This window comes from Melopsittacus undulatus, chromosome 8 (genome assembly GCF_012275295.1).
Source record: "Melopsittacus undulatus isolate bMelUnd1 chromosome 8, bMelUnd1.mat.Z, whole genome shotgun sequence".
NCBI classification, from domain to species: domain Eukaryota; kingdom Metazoa; phylum Chordata; class Aves; order Psittaciformes; family Psittaculidae; genus Melopsittacus; species Melopsittacus undulatus.
This window is the reverse complement of record NC_047534.1, coordinates 1748123-1763848: the sequence shown is the minus strand read 5'-3', so window position 1 is coordinate 1763848 and position 15726 is coordinate 1748123.

The window sequence follows — 15726 nt, the reverse complement described above, 5'->3', positions numbered from 1 at the left end:
TTCATTAACAAGGTCCAGGGTAAAAGACACCTCAGCAGCAGCTGCCTGCTGCAGGGTGCTTGGTGCTGGCACAGCCACATCCTCCTCCAGCCCACAAGAACAAACTCCATCCTCCCAGAGAGGCTCCAGGTCCATGGGGTTTGGCCCTTTTGGGGTTGTTTGAGCTGAGGGCCATGATGTGTCCCTGCTGCTTGTCAGCTCAGATAAGAGTTGCTTTTAAGACAGTGGTGACAATGGGAGGGATGGGAGATGGATCAATGCAGTGAGCTCTGGCAGCAATGTAAGACACAATGGCTCTGCACTGGGGGTCCTAAACCTCCCAGTGCAGCACAAGCAGCCCCTGGGGTGCTGCCCTGGCAGGGTGCATTGAATTGGCAAGTTAATCTTTGCCTTCTACACCAAATCTGAGAGCCCTGAAGTGAAGGAAAGTGGGTTCTAAGTGGGGAAGCGGCATCTCCATGTACTAGGTTATAGATGCAGTTTTGTTCCCAATGAAGTGTTGAAAGAGACACATTCCTTGTCTGGAAAATAACAATAATTAGTTGTGATTTATTGTTAATAATGTTGAGGGTGCTGAGATACTAAGGCAGATAAATATACTTTGGAAACAAAAGGCCAAGCTATAAGGCTAAGTAGAACTGTTCTTATCTCCTGGAATAAAGTAACTTTTACCCATGCTAAGAAGGTTTTGCTGAACTGCCAACACATTCAAAGGTGACTGAATTTACATGATTTCAGTCTCTGAGACGGCCTTGCCTGTTCCCAGTGTGGAGATGCTGCCTGTACCTACAGTGCTTGTAGCACTGACATGCATACAAAGGCTGTAGCAGCCACATCCAGCCCTGCCTGCAAGGGCACACAGCACAGCTGAGCTTTGCCCCTTGAGCAGAACCCAGAGGCCAGGATCTAACATCAGAAGAGGCAGAAGACAAGGATGAGAAGTTCTGCTTCCTGTCTCCAGGGATTGGGAACGACAGCAGCACACAGAAACCCTTGCCCCAAGATCCCTTTGCATCATCCCAAAGCCGGATCCCACCACAGTGATGCTGGACGTGCCGGTCACAGGGCGAGCTCGGGGTCGGCTCCTTTCGGCATCCCAGCATCCCTTCCCACTCCCTCCTGCTCTCTCATTGATTGTGTTTCCCGTCCCTTTGTGAGCAGGGAGCAGGCAGCTGTGATGGAGCAGCCATCTGCAGCGCCCGCGCCGGGAAACAGCCTCGCAGCTGCACGCGCCTGGTACCGGCGGTACCCGGACGAGGTCATTCATCACTGGGCAAGGAAGCTTGGCAGGGAAAAGGGAGGATGGCAACCACAGGAGGCAAACCTTCAATGTACTGTGTTGTATCCTCAGCCTCGAAGCTGTTTTCCTCTTGCTGTTACAGAAGGATGGGATGCGTCCCTTGTGTCCCGTGTGGATGGAGCGGCCCCAGTACGCCTCCATTGAGCCTGTCGGAGGGAAGAATGAGCCATGCCTCAGGGTCAGCTCTGCTCCAAGAGCTGGGAATGAGATATGGCAAGGGCATCCCTTCTCAAGAAGCATGGCAATGAGGGATGAGTGTTTAAATCAGCAATGCAGCACACTGGGTTATGTTGGGTGGTGATGGAGGGTGCCTTTCTGATGCCCTCATGGAGACCTTTCCTCCCCATCTTTCGCTGCTCTGTAGACTCACCTATGCTAATGGGAAATAAGAGGAAGGAGCAAAATGCGTGACTTGAGCCCTACAGGTACTTATGGGCCTCTGACTCTGGTTATGTGAAATGCTGCTGAAGGCTCTAACTCACTTTCCCAGTTGTCTTTCCTGCAGAAGCTGAAGGTGCCCATCATGGATGGCCTCAGAGCAAGGACACAGTGATGGGGAGCTCATGTTTGCTTCCTGCATCCTGGTCCAGCTTCGCAGTTATTGCAGGCAGTGATGCCCATAATGGCTCTTATGCCTCTAGTCTCTCTTCTTGCCCTCCCAGTTCACCAAGAAGAGAGTGGGCACCAGGAGCTGATGAGGAACAGGAGGTGACCACCCCAGAACCCTGGATACAGATGCCACCACCAGACCCATCACTGGACACAGCTTTGCTCCTACGAGCTGGGATGCACCAGAAAGAGGTGAGAGCCAGGGGAGCACGGCACAGCCTCAGGGGGGGACAGAGGATGGGGGTACCCATGTGGAGCAACACGACTCAGTCCAATGATGTGTTTTTCCCTGTGGGACGCCCCATCTTTCCTGTTTACTTGTTATGCTGGAAATAGAACAATAAATAATTTATTACCGATCGGTTGGCACACATCCGACCCGTCAGTGAAGCTGATTTTAACTGGCCAAGTGTCAGGGCAAAAGGCCAGGAACGCTGTGCTAGGGAACAGTCAACACCACAATTAGAAGATTAACACCTTGTTTAGTGGTCAGATACTGTCAAGTGGTAAAAGATTGCTTCGGTTCGTCTCTATAGAGCATCGCTCACAAATTACCTTATTAAGCAGGATCCTGCTCGCGGTCGGCTCCCTGCACCTGTGTCCTCAGATATTCCCATTCATGGTGGAGAGGAGGCCGGGGCTGCGCAGCTGCGGGAGCATTATTCCCTCTCCCTATATTTGCATCTCAATGAGGCCCTGATTAATATTTAAAGAGCCAGCTGCCCCAGCCACCTAGGGAAGAGAAAAAGCTCTGTGAGGTTCCTATTTATTTCATGTATTTTTTTCTTAGGGATAACACTCACTGCCCTTTATCAAGTATCCTTCATTTTTACACACACACCCCCCTCCCCTATTCTTTTATCTACAAGGGAAAAAAATGCCAGGGAAAAAATATGAAACACCATTAAGGAGTTATCAGTGAGGGAGTTGTGCTGCTCTCAATGCTCCTCAGTCCTTTTGTGCCATAGTTGCAGCTGCATCGAGCAGGTTTTTAGGGGCAGGAGCCCAATGCCGGCGCCGATGGGCGCCCATGGGAACAGTGTCAGTGAGCCCGAGGCCTGGGAAACAGGCAGGGATGGGGCTGCCTCTCTGTTATGGGATGTATCTCCATGCTTCCAGTATCCCCAGGCTCCTGTCCTGGAGCCGTGGCTGGTGGTGATGTCCCTGTGGTGCTGGGAGGGGAGAGGATGCTGTGGCATTGCAGGATGCTAATGGTGACACATTGGTTAATGAAGAGATGCAAGACACAAAGTCATGGCAGGAGGGGACCAATCAATTGAAATACCATCAAAACCCTAAGGATTGGTATTTTCTGTGCCTCCCCAGCACTATGAATCACCAGGAGGTTTTGTTTCCAGGCTTCGAAAGTTGTCATTTTAATAGACCCTTCTCTTGCATTGAGCAGTTGTCAATAATCCTCCAACAGCAGCAGCTTTGTTATCCCAACTAATTGGAGTCAAGTAGGGCCAAGAGAAGAGATCGTTCCCGACTGAGCCCTGGGAAAAAAGCAAAGGGGTTTTAATTTTCAATCAACTATGCAGATAAGGAGAAATGAGCAGTGGGGAAGGGGCTCTGGGGGCAGCCTGGATAATGGTGCTGCTCACACAATAGCAGCTTGAGTTGGCTGAAGGGGAACTTGAGTGATCGCTGGCAATGCAGCCGCTAAGTGGGATGGGGCACAGGGATCTGCCCCCCCCACACCTGCACTGTTGAGGATTCTAATGGGTGTTTCGTGGGTGCATGGAGGTGAGTGAGGTGTTTATGTGACCCTTTGGGCCTCGCTGCAGCTGCTGGAGAAGTATTTCAGGTCACACTTTATTATTTTCATATATAAATGAGGGAAATTGGGGCATCTCTTCACAGTGGGGATGGGATCACTGTGGGATGGAGGAGTGGACCCAGACTCTGCCTGTGCCACTGTCCCAGCCTGAGCCCTGCAGTGACCACTGGCTGCTGTGGATGCAGGTGCATCCCTGGGGGACAGGGATGCCCCATCCCTGGCAGTGTTCAAGGCCAGGTTGGATGGGGCTTGAAGCAACCTGCTCTGGTGGGAGGTGTCCCTGCCCATGGCCACACTCCCCTGCCCATCGCTGTGTTCTGGTGGCAGATGGTCTCTTCAGCTGGTGCAGCCTCCAGAGAGGAACCACACAGTTGGGAGGAGATATAGAAATCCCTCCATCTTCAGTGGATGCACAGAGGCTTGACTGGATTTGGCTTTCTGGTCCTGCTGCTGGATGCACTGGGAGCGAGGGCAGTTGTGTGGAAGGATGCAGTTTGCAAAAGGGTTTTCAAAGGGATGGGATGAAATACTTCCCTGCTGCACTGTAGCCCTTACACTGGAATTCACCCAGGGCTGGAGGTGGGATCCAGCCTATTCCCAGCTCCATTGGCAGAGGATGAGGGGGCAGAGGGGACCATGATCCAGGATGCCCAGGGCAGTGCTGGAGTCACCATCCCTGGAAGTGTTCACACACTGTGTAGATGAGGCCCTCAGTGCCATGGATTAGTGGTGGCCTTGGCAGTGCTGCAGTAAAGGTTGGACTGGGTGAGCTTAAAGGGCTTTCCCAGCCTGGTTGATTCCATTATTCCAGTCAGGGACTGGGTGTCAGCACAGAGCAAACAACCTGTGGTTGTCACCCAGGGTGTCAGTGCCAGCTCCACACCACCAGCACCTGCAGAACAGCTCAGTCCTGCCTTTCCCAGCAAGTCCAAGCCCCTTTTAGGGGTACTCTGCACAACCAGAGCCTCCCCTCAGCCGTGCCCCATCCCACCGCGATAGGCACAGAGGAGAGGGAGCCGCAGGAAGCTGCGGAGCTGCAGGATGCTTCCCAAGGGCAGGATGGAGCCGGCCCCCAGGCCAGCCCCAGAGATAAGAGCCCTGTGGGGAGGGGACAGCTGAGCTGTCACCTGTTGGGGCTCAGACACTGCAGCTGTGCCCGGGCTGCTTTGAACCCACTGGATTAGGCAGAGGAGAGTGCCCCACATGCACTTGTGCTCCGCATGCCAATGCCTTCCTCCTCCTCCTCCTCCTCCCTATGCTCCACTGGCCATGCGGCCGCAGCCTCCCCGACCCAGTGTCTCCATTCAGCATCTTCCACACCAGCTCCTTGCTCCTCACTGCCCCAGGGGTGGCAAAGACCCCTTTGGGTCCTGGGGTTGGAGCCCCATGAGCTGGTGGCTGCTGTCCCTGCAGAACACTTGGGAGCAGCAGGGATCTGCTCTTGGATGGACCGGGTGCAGTGGAGATGGAGGAGGTGAGGGTGGAAGCATCTTCAGTGTTTGGGGCACTATGTTCAGATTTGCTGAGTTTTATTCTTCTTATCCAAAACAGATAAAAATAGGAATTCCCAGAGAAAAACAAACAACAATATGTTCAACTTTGGGAGAGCAGAATCTGGATGTGGACACAGCCCAATGCCCAACTGCACAGTGGTTTTCCACTCATGTTCCCTACTTCCCACCATTGCCCTCCCAGCAGGTGAGCTGGAGTGCTGGGACCTTGTTAGCAGGTGAATGAGAGGTGATTGGGGTGGGTTCCTCTTCTGTTGCTTCCAGTTGGGATGCATTGAGTCCCTCAGTTGGAGTTCCAGAATTCAAACCCATGGAGACAGACAGTCCTGCTCCATGGTTTCCATCAGCACCCAGACTGTCCCCATGCCCTCACCGAGCTCAGCACCACGGCAGGACCAGCATTTGGTCCATGGGGGTATGTTTCTTGGTGTGCAGGATTTCCCCTATGCTTTAAAAGCAGAGAGGGAAGAGTTTGGGTCTGTTTGGGGGTTTTAAAGCTTTCTTCCCATCACTGTACTTTTTAAATCACCCAGTTCCACTGTCTGTTCCCCACGCTCATGCTTTTGGTCTATTTAAGAGCACAAGTGTAACATTAAGGTGATTTATAGCAATCTCTGGAGTGGGAGGGCAGGGACTTGGCTGCATTTCCCCTCTTCCTCAGGTGAAAGCAAACCTCGAACGTTAACTCAGGAGACATTACACCGCCCGCCCCATCACTCCTTGATTTACAGGCTCCAATTTACGACTTCAACATTATTATTCCACTCACATAGATTTGTTCCCTTGGCCGTTTTAGTGCTTGTGAAAGGTGAGGGGTTTGACAGCTCCTGGAAACAAAAGCCTTTAATATCTCCCCGAGCGAGGCTCTCCCAGGCAAGGAGAGAGATGCCAGGAGGGCTTTTTCCTCCCTGCTGCAGATATTAGTCACTGCAGGCCCGTCTTAAGCAAACAGAGCAGAAAGTTTGCTTGAGATAAGCCAGGACTAATTAGCAAAGTCCGTTCTTGGTGCCTGGAGAATCCCTTGGGATTATCCTCCGTGGAATGTGAGGCTGGGTGTAGAGGATGCCCATTGCCCCCCTGCCATTCTCAGACCTTCCCAGCTCCTTTTGGACACCTTTAGGCTTGTTGGTGGGGACACGGGGGGACTTAGACTGTGTTCTGTGTGCCATTGGGATGAGTTTTAACCCCTTTGGTGAAGTATCTCCCCCCTTTCTCCATCCCCCCCTAAATGACACCAACCTTTTGGGCCTAAACTAAACTGGCAGCACGGCTTTAAACTATGACATGCATGAAATACCAGGGAGCAAGAAATCTCCTCTTTCAAGCATATGTCGCGCAGTGGCTTGGGGATTAAAACCTTCGTGGAGCTTGGGAAGCGATGCCAGAGCCCCTGCTGCACTTCATTAAAGCACATTTCTGACACAGCTTGCCTTACTCAATAACAATTTAGCTGCCCCAGACCTGAATGCAAAGGGACAGGCAGCAGTGCAGTGAGCTCCTGCCTTTGCCTTTCCAGCATTTATTCACCTCCATTTGCCATCTGCTGCTCCAGTGGTTGGAAGGGGACCTGGGTTGTGTGTGACCCCCCCAAAATGAGGTGGTGTTGGGCTGAGGTTCCCCCCATATCTCCCCATTAGCTTCTCTGCTCAATCCACAGCCAGAAGCCCCCAAAATGAGTCCTAAAGGGTTGCTCTGGTCATGCTTGCATGGGGTGAGCATTTGGGTTTCCCTCCATCCCTACCTTTTGGGATGTAACCTTGATGTCCATGGTCGTGGCAAAGCCCAAACAGTTTCAGAGCAGGAGTCCACAGGGTGGATGAGGCTTTGGCACCATGGTCAGCATTGGTGATGCTGGGGTGGCTTCTGGTTTTACTGGCCATGGAAAGGAAATGTGTATTTCTAGGTGGTTTGAATGGCAAAGTGAAAGGAAGGAATTCCCATTTTGAGGAAAAATGGTGTTTTTCTGTTGGAAAACGTGCTTAGAAGGGGAAGGAGCAAGAGTGACTTGGTCTGCATCTTCCCCCAGGAGGGACTGCAGATGGTCCTGTCATAAATCTGTCACTAAGGTCATTTCATGGAGCAGAAACCCCATGGTCCAGGAATGATGTTATGGACATGGGAAGCTCCAGCAGCTCTGGATATACTTGTGTTTGGTATTTCCAAACCCCTTGAAGGCAGTATTCCACATTATGGGAAGTTCTCTAGGAGAAAGGAGCCGATTTCAGCCTGGAAGGGCATGGAACAGCCGCTCAGATGGTATCTAATTGCTTTCATCCCCTTCCTCCACCCGCTCCTAAAGTCAGGGGGATTTTTCTTCCCACAAATTGGCTCAAAAAGGAAAAGAATTGATCCCAGGTTGGGATTTTTGTATTTCAAGTATTTGGGGTGTGTTTCTCTTTAGCACAGAGGGAATGTTGCAGCCGAGGGCCTGGCTCTGTTTAAGATTCCCAGCTCCCAAGTGTTTTAAAGCCGGCATGACCAGGCAGGGTGGCAGGAAGCACAATGCAGTGGAGAGACAAGGGTTTGGGGAGCATTCCCAGTCCTTCTCCTTTGCCTGCATCCCTATGGGGCTAACCTGCTTTAGGGTGCATACTTTTCTGGGTGCAGAGGCCCTTCTAGTCCATGGGTAGACCAGGTGCCCCACTCTGTGCACCCCTCCTTCGAGGTGGATACAGGGAATTCAAGGGAGAGCAAGCCCCAAGGGCTGTTAAATACAGAGAGGTCTTCTTCAGCTTTGGGCATCTCTGACCATGTCTGTTCCTTCCTGGTGCTCCAGTGGTATCCATCCACTGAAGACCAGCCACTGGGCTAGAAGGACGATTGGGATCCATCCAAGTCCTTACATCCTCCTTCACCTACCCACCCCATGCACCACATAGATCTCTCTTGGCCATAGCCCTCCTTATGCCAGGCAAGCTGAGGGCAGGACAGAGCTATGGGGTCACATGAAGACAAGATGATGCTCCTGAGGTCAAGCAAGAGCAGGAGCACTCCCAGAGGAGCCAAGCAGCCTGATCCAAATATGGATCCACCACATACATCTCTGGTTGCAGCCAGTCAGTATTCCCACAATGGTGTCACACTTCCCTGAATAACCAAGGCGTTCATACAAACAAAACAAAGAACCCTTCGGTCTCTCTGGAGACAGGTCCCAAACAGAGAGCCCGGCCAGGCCAGCGATGGGGCTGGATGCAGTGAATCACCCCAACCAGCTGGAGCTGAAGCAATTTGGGTCAGATATTCACCTGGCATCAGGCCACCGACTGCTCCTGCGTTCCACTTGTTGTACCTCAGCTCAGGGGGTGCTTTGCTGCTGCTTTTAGGTATTGGTAGAGTCTTTGGGGTTGGAGGTGGGTACCTGCTTATGGACTTACCCAAGGGATGTGCTGTGTTGGGTTTAGTTATTATGTCAGTTTTATTCCTGGCTAATTTTTATTGCAGCTGAACATGAAGAATAGTATTAGCAAAGAACTTGACTGAGCTATTAATGCTCCCCTTGGGTGCACAGTGGAGTTAGACACTCAGCAAGTGTATAAACAGCTCCATAAAACATGCCTGGGGTATCCCAGTGCTGAGGGGCTGTGGGGAGACTGGTCCACCTCCATGCACCAGTGAGGGCTCAGTGCAGATTCAGCTTAGCAAGGCTGGGCCCTAGGGAGCTTCCTCCAGGATTACATCAGTAGCATGAGGATGCTGAGTGTACTGTCTGGGAATCCAGAAGATGAGGGGGTTTTTACTTGGAGATTATGTATATGACAAAATATGTTCTTCTGGCTCTTGGGCTGCCTGCAACAAGGGATGTGCTGCAAAAGTGATGTCGCCTGGTTTTCCAGTACCTGGGAATTGGCAGCTCTGTGGGCTGAGGCAACCACAGGGCTGGGTTCTTCCCATCTCTGCTCCATTTGGAACCTGGTACCAGTGCCAGAGCAGGGAGGTGTGTGTGTCTGCTGCAGAATGGGGACAAAACCACCCTGCTTAGGTTCTCTGGGCTCTGCTGCACCAGGGATCCCATGGCTGTGGCAGGGGATGGGATGCAATGGGGATGCTTGGCCAGCATTATACACATGGGTACCACTGTGAGGATGCTCTGAACAGGGCTGGCTTTATCCATGTTGTCCGTTTCTCCTTAGCACTGCTCCTGCTGTTTGGGTGATGCTTTAAGCAGCTGTGGGATGCAGCTTTGTATGGCAATAAACCCTGGTGTTTCCAAGCATTCCTGGCAGGGGTTGTATCCTTAAAGAGAGTGAGGTGGGAGAAGGAGCAGGGGGATGCACTTAGGATCCCTGCTGAGGCTGTGAGGGCACACAGAGGAGAAGGAAGGCAGAGCAGGGCTTTGGTAATCAACTCTACATGGGTTCTTGTGTGCAGGAGCAAGAATGGGGCCAGGAGCTTTCCCTTTGGGGACAAGTGTTTGCTGGCAGGCTGGGGGCAGGCAAAGAAGATCCAGTTCCTCAATTGGAGACTAGCTGGAAAACGGAGGTTTGCCCCTGGGCAGCTGGGGATTAGCCTTGGGGATGTGTGGAAGGAGGTGAAACATGGGGCTTCCTTCGGTCAGGATCACAGGGACATAGTTGAGCACCGGCCAATGCATCACACAGGCCAGCGCTCCGCAGACAGACTCCACCTCCCGAAACAACCTCATTGCATCGGGCTTGGCAGCGCTGATCCCATTGGCAGCCCCTTCCAAACAGGCTCAACACTGAGCTCATGCCGAGGAGCTGGAGTAACCTCTTGTCCCAGGAGGGCTCCGGAGGAGGATGCAGGACTCGCATCACTTTGGTGTTGGTATTGGGTCTGTCCCACAGGTGCAGCATCCTCACGGGGAGGAGAAGGGGGATTGAGCTGAGCATCAGCCTCACCACTGAGTACAGAGTTTAAGGAGACTCCAGGTCTCTTAGTGACTTTCACCACCTTTCTGGATGGAGGAAGGAAACTGGGACAATTTCGTGTCCCCATTCCCAACCCAACCTTGGTACCTGTTAAGCCCATCCAAGGCTTTTGGCTGCCAGTGAGGGATGCTCAGAGGGCCCTGGTTCTTCCAACCAGCATCAATGGCCAGCTGAGCCTCACTGAGGAGTGAAGTTTCTTTAAAAGGCCCAAAAAAAGCTCCCCAAAAACCCCCAAAATTTCAACATTTCAGTAAGAAACTGGAATTTTATATGGGGGAAAAAAAACAAATTGAAGTATCAGTGGGGATCTTCAGTAACTCATTGAGATGCCGCATCCTCCCCAAGCCCAGAGGAGCCTGGAGGTGCTCCAGAACTGCAGTTTGAACCAAAAGAAGCTAAAAGAAGCAAACAAAACCCCAACAAACCCACACTTGGCTGTGTTTTCATCATCCCCTTCCCCCTCCTCTTTGATCGTCTCTGTCTTGTACAAGCCTGGTAGAGGCAGATAACTGAGGATGCGACCCATCTTTTCAAAGTAGCCTCAAGGAAGAAAGCAGCCTTTGTAAAGGGGTTTCTGAAGCTCCCTGTTCTGGGAAGGTTGGAAATAGCACAAAAACATCCTTTCTCACTATATTGTGTCGCTTCCAGCTCTGAGCTCCACCACGACCCAGATGTTTAGATGCTGATGCTGGAAAGGAAAATAAGAGCCATGGCAAGAAAGGCAGGGGAGGGGGATGCTGTGTGAAACTTGCTTCTAGAAACAGCGCTGCTTTGGGTACAGCATCACCCTTTGCAAAGCGGGGAAGGGAATTAGAGAAGGAGACTCGGATATTATGGATTAATATCTTAATTGGTATAGTGATGACTTAGCCCAGCTGAACATCTCCTTACAGGCAGCCATATAGTTCATCTTTAAGCCAGTATGTATGTTCAGCCTCAAATGCATGCAGGGTTTGGTACTATTAAGCATCTTTTCCTGCCTTTTGATCCGATTCTCCCTTTTTTTGCTGCATTTCTCCCAAGTTTTCCCAACTCTGGGACAATGATTGGTGAGTTCATCAGTCTGCTTTTAAAATTATCTTCATTCAGGAGGAGGAGAGACCTCCTTGGGCGGACGTGTGGAATAACTCTGTCATTACCTAATTGATTGGACAAGGAAAGTTAAGTGTGAAACTCTTCTTTATTGTCCGTATCCTCTCTCCAATTATCCCGTCTCAGCACTAACACCTCCCGGTGTCTGCTCCATGGTCCCTCTCTGCCTCAGCAAGCACTGCTCCAGATGTCCAGGCTGCTAATCCAGCCCTTCCAGAGGGGTCTCAGCTGGGGTGCAGCAAAGTCCACATTGATGTGGGAAGGGGGTGACCCCCCAGCTCTCCCAATGGACTCCCATTGGTGTCCATCCAGCTACTAGGACATGTGTCCAGATGGATTTTATGTTGGATAGAAGGGACTGAGTGCACCCAGATGTTGATGGCAAGGGGGAAGCTGCAGCATCACTGTCCCCTTGCCCTGCAGTGCTGGGCAGAGGGGCGTTAGTGGGGATCACAGCACCATCTCCCACCCATGCTGAACCTACTGTTGCCAGAGCACAGGTTGTCCTGGCCAAACCCTGGAGCAGGAGGTGGGAGCTGAGCTCGGCCCTGCTCTGGCAGGCAGAGGAGCGAGACAAGCTGCTCTGGCATTGACTTCTCAGAGCCTGAGCCCTGGCTCTCACCACACTCCTGGCTATGGGCTCATCCTGGCTGTGGAAGGAAGAGGGGATGCTTCCATCCTGTGCTCTCCTGCCTATCCAAGGGGTTCGGGCTTTACAAACAAAGCCTGAGCTGCTGGAGCGACGAGGCTGATTCACCGTCTGCAGAGCCACAGAGCAGCAAAACATATGGGCTGCAGGGTGGGAGGAGGAGCTGCATTCCCTGCTCACCCACAGACCCCGGGAATAGGTCATACATGTGGGATGACCTGCACAGGGAACCTGCACATCCCTGCCCTGTGGTCGGCCTTTGGCTCAGAGTTTGTGGTGCACGAGTGGTGGTTATTGCTTTGGATGGGTTGTGGGTCGGTCCTGCTTCCCAGCTCTTCCACAAGCTGCGTATGGTGGAGGACAGGACACCCCTCACCACCACCATGGGCTTGCATGGGGCTGCACTTATGCTTGTGTCTGCTGCAGGTCACAGCCCCAGAGGGGTGATCATGGACCCGCATCCCTTCTCCCCCCCTCCCTTTATCCCTGCTCGTGCCTAATTCAATTTGCTTCTCCCCGAACAGTTCCCCATAGCTTGCCCATTAACAAATGGACTTGGCTGGAGGCCTGGCTGACCATTTGCACGCTAGCCCTGCCAGCCGGGCACCCGCGAGCCGCGCCAGCGCTGCCAGCATCCCGCATCCCACATCCCACATCCATCGGCACACAGCCGAGCGCTGCCAAATCCCAGCAGCACTGGTGCCAGCTCAGAGAGAAAGGGGCGAGGGAGCTGCACACAAAGAGTGGTTTATAGCCCGGCCGGGCACCTGACACGGGGAGGAGGGAGGGCTGGGACGTGCTCAGCTCTGCTAATCCCCAGTTTGAGTTTAATGTTTTTTCTCTATATTTTAATCAAAAGCACAGCAACAGCTGGGGCTGAGGCTTTCCAGGAGATGAACTCATGAACAACTGTTCAAAATAACTGTATTCGTGCTGCTATTAGATCAGTCCACTGGGGAGCAACCAATTCTTCTGCATTACTCAAGGCAGATAAGGCTGGGGCAGAGCCGAAACCCGCGCGCCGCAAGGGATAAAGGGCACCTCGTGGCTTGGGTGTGTTGTCTGGGCTGCTCCATGCACCCATGGGAGCCCCCAGCACCCATCCAAGCTCCCTGCATGGTGCTGAGGGATCATGCTGGGGGAAGCAGAGCGGGTTGGCAGTGATTACATAGGGATGTGCAGGTGTGCAGGCATTTGCGTGCTGTGGGCAGGCTATTTGCAGGCGGCTCCTTGCCATTCCTGCCTAAGAGCCAACTAACAGTGATGCTGCAGAGCCAATTTGTCTGTCTGAGGCTGGTCTGCCCGGCTTGTGCTGGCCACAGGGGGAACATGAAGGGTTCATGGAGCAGGACAGGTCATTCCCTCTGTTCCCATCCCACGCATCAGTCTTCAAGCACCTTCAGCTGAGGAACATTCCTGCTTTCCAGCATGACATCAGGCGAACCTGAGTGTGGGATCTGTTAGCCAGCAGGATAATATCCCAAGGGAAAGGAAGGTGGAAGCTAAACCACTAAACACTGGGCTGCAGGGAACAGCCTGCACTGGCCAGGAGACAGACTGCATGATCTAATGGGTCTTTTCCATTCCTCGCTCCTGTGATTCAAGAAGTCTTGTCACTGGGGATGTGTTAAAAATAGGCTGGATGAAACAGGAGACGGTGGATGTAGGGATCAGTCCTGCCTTGGCTGGGAGGCAGGTTGGTCTAACAGGACTTTTCCATCACGTTGTTCCATGATTAACCGAGACAAGAAAAGAAGAAAGGAAATTGATAAACACAATAGCAATTCCATCCAGGGCTTTGCCTTAGTCAGGTTATTAGATCCCTGACATCATGTCTTGAAAAGAAGACTGGAAAGAAAGCTTTAGTAGATAATATCTGCTCGCTGAGGATGGAGAGGGGCACCCATCCTCTTTGGTGGTCCCCTCCCCTTAAAGCTGTTTCTCCTGTTTCTGCAGGGTCTCAAACAGGAGCACGTAGCTTCCAAGGACACCTCACACCTGCTTCCTCAGCCCTTCCTGAGATCACACCCTCCTGAAGCAAAGTATCTTCCAAAGGCATCGAGGTGCTTGGGAAGTTTAACTCCCCAAAACAAACCCTGGGGAGTTTGGGTTTGGCTTCAGCTGTCTCTGCACAGCCATGGTCTCCCAATGGATGCTCCACATTGGATCAGGTCCTCACCCACACGTTGAGCTCTTCTGGGAGAGCTGGGATTCAGACCAGCCTGAGCTACAGCTGTTCCCAACGGCCCCATGCTCCAGAGGTACAGCTCAGGTAAGACAGGATGTCTACATGATGTAAATCAGGATTTTCTCTGTCCCCTTGGCATGTATGGCAGGAATGGTGTGAAAGGCAGGAGTGAGGTCACTCAGAAGCATCTCCTGGCCTATGAGCCCTTCTCCAGCCCTCACCAACAGTGCCAGGAGCTCAGAAGTCACTGTTGGGGAAGCAACTGGAATATTCTCCTTGGTTATCCCCTAAATGGTCTCCACTAATGGAAGGTCTCAGTCTGGAACTGATTTGACTCCAGTCACTGGAGCTGCTGCTACTGGGGAGTAGGAGTCCGCAAGGCCTTTAATCTCTTCCCCTACAAATAGGTGTGATGTAAAACCCCAATCCCAACCACCTCGTGGTTAGGAGCCTTGTGGCACTTCCAGCCTTGGGCTCCTGGCCCAGCTCCAACCAGGGAATTTGTGTTCTGTCTCTGCATCCATGGAAATCGGAGCTGCTCCCATCCCGTCTGGCTGCTCCCTGGAACAGCCTGCCCCAGGGAAGGATGCATTGCAGGGGCAGGATTTGCTTCTTTGCTCATTTCATTTCTTTAACAAGTGATGTTTTTTGCCTATACAGCCCCTGTGCTGCCTTCCTGCCCTCCCAGGGCTGCTCCTTGTTGCTCGCATCCAAAATCCCAAACAAAATCCCATCTATAAAGGAGAAATCCAGAGGAAGACACACAGCTCTGCTGCACCCTCCCAAGGTATGACCATCTCCAGCCCAGGAAGCAACCTGGTTACATCCAGACCTGGAGCAAGGCTGAGGGTTTCTGGGTTGGGATGTGTTTAAAAAGCTATTGCAGTATTCAGAGGGCAGAGATTTGACCATTGCACACAGAAGTTCTCACGTAGCATCCCTCTGCAGCCTGAGAAGGTGGGATAGATACTACAGATAGATGTTAGCAAAGGCTGTGATGCTGATGTGCCCAGAGAAGCTGTGGCTGCCCCATCCCTGGCCAGGTTGGACACAGGGGCTTGGAGCAGCTGCTCCAGTGGAAGGGGTCCCTGCCTGTGGCAGGGGTTGGAGCTGGAGGAGCTTTAAGGTCCCTTCAACCCAAACCAGGCTGGGATTTTTCCTATACTCTCTGTGGGCTCAGGGCATCTTTACAAACCCTCCACATCCCCCTGTCACGATATGCAGGCGACAGTGCCCTCTAGTGCACCATGACCCCCCCACCGTATCCCCCAACCCCTTTAGCACCATGAAATCAGCATCTCAATAGGTAGGACCATGTCCATAGCATCCCCAGCCCCCCCTTCCTGCTGTCTGGGGGTTCCTTCATTTGAAATCAATGAGGCTCCTCAGCAGCCCATTGAATTCCTTGTTTCTGATGGGATCTTGGTGTTTCTGCCCAGCTGAAGTGTCCCAGCCCCAGGAATGGGCTCACATGTACTGGGGCAGCACTGGGGTGCAGGTGGGTGTTGCAGAGCAGCCTGGCACCGCAGGCTTCTGACCCTTTGGTATTCCTGTCCCCTATTCCCATACAAAGGAGACTCTGGCATGTTCACTGCTTATGGGATCCTGAGGGATCAGCTTCTTAAAATATTATAGGTTTATGGTTGGACTCGATGACATTAAACCATCATTTTGGGTGGTGCTTGGAGATGTCAGGACTGTTGGTCTC